We start from the raw sequence: 6000 nt of genomic DNA, 5'->3' as shown, positions 1-6000 counted from the left end.
TGTCCCTCTTGCCACAATGCTGTACTACCCGCTGAAATGTCCGGGACCCTGTCTCGGCTCCTTAGCACAAAACCTGAATGAGTGGTTGCGAGCCAGCTCCTTTTATACCCGTATGTCTGGGGGAGTGGCATGCAAATTCCACTCGCCAATTCTCATTGGCCTTTTCTCAAAGATCAGAGGTGTTTGGGGCTCCAAAGAGCGACCCTTAGTGTCACTACATCGACACAACATCTCGTTCCCTCTATCAGGGAATGGAGGTTACAACAGTAACCAAGACGGCTCTTGTATTTAGCACCAGACTTGGAATGCACTGAAAATGGGATAAATCACACACTTCTCATTACAGTTCATTCCTTGCAACCATGTGACAATAAACCATAGGCAATCTTGCTTTTATCTGACATTAACCCAATAACAATGAAGAAAAGTGTTCATAATCCATTCAGATCATCCGATGAATTCAGAGTAAATGGCAATTTTCTGCCTTAGTCATGAAATTTCAGTTTTATAATTTTTTTTTCTGCTTGTTTGTTTTCGTTGTGGTCTTTAACACTTTTTTGATCTCTGTGCACATGTACATAAAATCCTGTTTTCAATTATGTTTCCCAAATTGTAAGTTATTAAGTGTTGCTATTAGCACATCAATATGTGCAACATCAAATACGGCCACAATTATGCTACAGGTCATTATCTGAACACAGTTTGTCATGGATACATTTACTCTCAAGCAAACCTCTTTAGGGCTTTCTGAGCTGCTCTGTTTGAATTATTCAGGTGGAATTTGACTGTTGCCACTGCGAGGTCAATGGGAGTATAGCAATTCGGAAAGAAACACATCATTAAAAACAAATATTATGTTCTGATATGAAAAGAGAAAAACAACAACAACAACAACATAAAAGGTGTTTTATTTCAGCACTGGGATCGAATACCTATGGCGATGTCACATACACAGCCAGACTGTCACTTTTGTCCTTCCCACCACCACTGTTGCACTTTAGAAATCGATCAAACCAAGCATCTCTACTTTAAAGGAATAGTTCACCCAAAAATTAAAATTCTGTCATTATTTACTTGCAGAATGATTCTTCAAAAAATTATCCTTTTGTGTTCCATAGGAAACATACAGCATCAGAGCTTGGAATGACATGAGGGTGAGTAAATGATGGCAAAATGTTTATTTTTGAGTGATCTACTCCTTTCACATTCTTCAAATGCAACCTGCAGTTCTGCAGTGACCATAAGATCAAATGTAATATCACACTGGGGAAGTGGGTGTGAATATGTAGGAGAATAATCCAATTATGGAAATGCAAGGCACATTTAGGTTCTATTAGAAGAAAAGGCAAGGACTAAGCAGTGTATGCACAGTGCTTCTGTAATTTCATTTCTAAATGAATGACTGTACTTAGTTTTTCCACATGGCTCATCAGCTCCTGCACCTCAGATGGGTTTGGAAGCATATGCCCCATAAGCAGAGAGATGAGCCAGTCGGAGAAGAGAGGAAAGGATGGTGTTGGGTCTTGCTGGGGTGTGATGGGGCTCAGAAATGGAGCTTAATCACCCTCCCCAATGAGGCAACTGATTTTTGGCCTTGGAAATTTAAAGGAGCCATTGCCAGGCACTGATGGCCCTAAGATTAGTGGCATACTTAGTCATTTAAGTAAATACAACATAATAGAGTTTCTTCAACTATGGACACTTTTGGCCCTGTTGTGTTCAAGATAATAATTTTTTTACACCTGCACTGGTATGTTTTATTTATATACTAACAATGTCCAAGTCATCATGAACAAATGTAATTTCCTACACATCTACAGTATCATTCAATTTGCGGTAGAAAAGATGTTGATGGAAATGAGATTTTAAACATTAGAATGCATCAGTCTGGTTCTGGAAAGAAATAAACTATTAATTTTATCCAAAGAGGAATACAATTTTAACAATAACTTATAAACCCTTAAAGACAGATCTACCGTGAGCTCTGAGGTTGTTATTCGGATGGTATATGCTTCTGCCAAAGCTATCAGTCCATGTAATTTCAAGTTATTATTATCATTTTAAAATCATGTTTAATATTGTAATTCCTGGTGAAGAACCACACTATCCACGTTCCTGAGTGGAAAAATCCACCAATCAGAAAATCGTGGCAAACAAAGCGCTCCAAAAGAGCTTTGCAGAAACTACCCACTTCAATGACACATTGTTAGTGTTATTATTATTATTGCATATATTTAGTCATATTAATTATATACAAATAATAATACTTAATATAGGACACCATACCATAGTGTTATATACAACCCACTAAAACTGAACGCATAAGTTTAAATGCTGCCTTATATTTTTACATGAAATCAAAGTGGAAAATCAACCTTCAGTGTTATAATCATTGCACTTTTTTGGCCACTATAAATTGAACTACTATGAAGAAAATCTAATTAAAACTCAAGTAAAATACAGTAGAAAATTATTGTAACAAGTTAAACTGATGGAAACAAAGATTTATACATTAATCATGAATTTTTTTTTACAGTGCTAAAAAAGTCCTATTTGGATGGGATTATTTTATATGGGGACATGGGGAAATATAATTATTACCAGAGCGTCTCCATTATTTTTTACGGACTGCACGCTCCTGCGGCAGTAAATATTACAGCATCTTTTGCCTTCTATAAAATGACTGGTAAAAATAACCCCAGGCTATACCAATCCCAGGGGAATTAATGTAAGTGTAAATATTACCCAATCTCCTGTGAGAAAGGAGTTTACCCAGTATTTTCACACATTTTTAAGTATGGAGGTGCTCCTGGATGCTGTTTATTTTTTCAAATTGTACCTGAAGTGTGGTAGTATCATGTGGAGATGCAGAGCCTGTAGATGCAATATGAAAATATCAAGAAAACGCAAACCACTTATCAGAGGTTTGAGGCTTGTGGCAAATTTAGGTAAGATTATTCTGCAGCAACTAGCCTTGCTTCGCACATGCATATGCACCTCCTACATATATGACCCATAATGTAAATATCTAATAAACGAATTGCTGTAAAAGTAATCAGTTTTTCATGTCGACAGTGCATAAATTACTTAGACAAGGCCATCAGACATTGCTAATCCCATGCAAATTGACGTAAACATTACAGACATCCACAGTAACAATTACTTTTCAGATGTATGTCCGGAAAACGAATCTCCTCCAAATAGGGCTTAAAAATGGTATACAAAATGGCTAATGGTACTACAATTATCATACCATACTTTGCTAAATTAAGCTAATTTTGAAGCAGATAAATCAATTTCCAAATGGTACCCCTAGATACTGTACGTACCCTACTACTCAACTTCAATGGCACTACCATATCAGATTTGGGATCTATCTAGTATGTAACCACAGCCAGCCAGTGACCTTTCTTTGGCAATGCTATTGTGTGAAGTCATCTGCAGGAAAGGCACAAATTTATGAGCAGGAACAAGGCTGAGGCCAACCATGGTTGAGCATGAAACCTTCACCTTTAGAATGCTACTGCTGCATGCTTGAAGACGTAGATGCTGTGACAGAGTCTTTTTTCTTTCTTTCCTGGACTGCCTTCACCTTCAGGAGCTGATCTATCACACGCATGCAGGCGGTAGTAATGCATGTCATTACTCCAAGTGTAGTTTTATTGGACTTTGGCATCCTGGGATGTTCCCTTGGGGCTGTTGATAGAGGAATACATGCATTTTAAAATCAAGCACCACCCTGCACCTACTACAGTGATTAGTGGAAGGGTAATATTAGGTCAGTGAGATAAAAAGGAACATCAAAGAGGTAAAGGAGGTCCCTCTCAAGTATTCCTGGAACACTTTGTGGTGGATCAAGATTGTCATAGAATTTCCATTAGTTGTAGAGGGGAGAAAGTTAAAACTTATTCTGCCAAGTGGGCACTGATGCCAATAATCACAAAATGGCCAAATATCAGTTATCCTCTATCACTGACACTAATAGTCCGGAAATAACGTTGCATACACACACACACACATTGTAAATGCTATATATATATATTATTCCATTCTATATCAAATATATATATATATATATATATATATATATATATATATATATAGATATAGATATATATATATAAAATGGAAAAACTTAGATATGATTATGGTGAATTGAAATGGGTTACGGCAGAGACTATTTAGCCCAAGACAGAGCACTTGTATTAAAATTAATGGGAGAAATCAGAACACCCAATATGACGGTTGTAGAAAAGGAAGTCCCACCATTGAGGTAAAAGAGCCAATCACCTTACAGATACAGACATATCCATATCCTCCTCTGAGTCAACTTGAGAAAGCACATGCGCATTAGCTGAACCAGCCTAAAAGATAGATTTTTTTTTAGTGCAATCTAAGCTAAAGAAGCTTTATGTATGATACCATTGTTGTAAGATTTTACTGCTGATTTGAATATGTTCTTTGATCATAAACATGACCAACTGTTTTGGAGATTTCAGTCTTTCCCCATTTAAGTAGATAGGAGCTGTACTTTTATGCCACATGTATCTACAGAAAATAGCTACATGAGAGCGTTCCCAATATGGCAGCCAATGCGCCGAGTGGGCTGACTTGTCTTGAGAGGGGCTTTGGTCGTGCTTTCCACAAGTCACTCAGATTTTGTGGCCTGTGAAGGACTATTCACCGATCTGCTTGGCTATGATTTACACGATGATCACATGATTTATTCATTCCACATTGCATTCTGGGAACCACAGTCCTGTTTCTAGCACCGCAGACTTCATTATTCCCTTCTGAAGTAAATTAACTTAAATGTAATTGTGTTTTTGTAGCCAAAAATACTTTGAAAGCAAAGTGCATTCTTAACGGTGTGTTGAGGTAACAAAATAACTCCAAGCTCTTTGCATGACATGGATGTGAGCAGTGTTGGGAACTGAAGCTCAGTGTTTAGGGCAATCGGCATTGTAGCGTCAATTCTCAGTTGAACAATGGGCCCATTTAGCAAACTGCTGAGTCGTCCCAGTGTCTCGTCTCCACTCCATAGGTTTTGCCCCCTCTTTGTTTTTTCCTCATCAATGCACTTTTGATCAAGTTGTGTTTGCCCCCATTTGTCAATTAATCTTTGCCACCTTTCCAAGTCTCCGCCTGCTGCCCACTACTGTCTCAGTATCCCTTTGAGGCAGCGCGCTCTGACAGCAACATAAGTCACAGGCTGCATTAAAAACACATTAGAGTAGCGGATGGAATTAGGGAGGCCTCTCTCCTTATCTGACAGCAAACTGCACCAACCCCCCTTCCAACCCCCCCCCCCCCCCCACCCCCACCCCCACCCCAGCATATAGCTCTGCATGTCCCACCCCCACTGTATGTATCACCATCTGCCTTACTGACAATTGCATGACTTATGGATGCCTCCAACGCACTCCCCTACACTTCGAAGAGCTCCGGCCATGTGAATATTATGAATTTATGATATCTCGAAATAATCAGAGCCCGCAATGTCACTTTCCCCCAATGGCAAGTGTGAAAAGTTTTGCTTGCAGTAATTTAATTTGCCATGACTCTTAATGCTGGCATGCCCAGATGACTGCACACAGTGAAATCTGTCAGCGCAGTCCATTAGCGGAGCAAACTGTGGCCCACTTGATTGATAGTCAGAAATGTGACATCAATTGCAATATTTTATGATTGAAGAAGGGCTGTGTGTAGGCCAGACAGATAGATAATGAATCTCTACCCCTCTCCTGCCCCTCCCTCCTGCATACTTACGTTGTGGCTCAGCAGTAATCATCTTCACTGTTGCATTTATTTTGACTCTGAAAGTGCGGGGGGAGGGGGAGTATGATGGTTTCATGCACTTCATAAACACCCCTTTAAATAACTAATTATCATGCCAGCGAAGAAGCAATACTAATGATTTATAGTCACACATTTTCTTCTCTTTTTGGAAGCTTAGTCAAAACATTATTGGCATAAATGAGCATGTTTACATGGATGTTA

The sequence above is a fragment of the Myxocyprinus asiaticus genome, chromosome 50 (assembly GCF_019703515.2).
Source record: "Myxocyprinus asiaticus isolate MX2 ecotype Aquarium Trade chromosome 50, UBuf_Myxa_2, whole genome shotgun sequence".
Classification (NCBI taxonomy): domain Eukaryota; kingdom Metazoa; phylum Chordata; class Actinopteri; order Cypriniformes; family Catostomidae; genus Myxocyprinus; species Myxocyprinus asiaticus.
Note: the sequence above shows the minus strand (reverse complement) of the source record.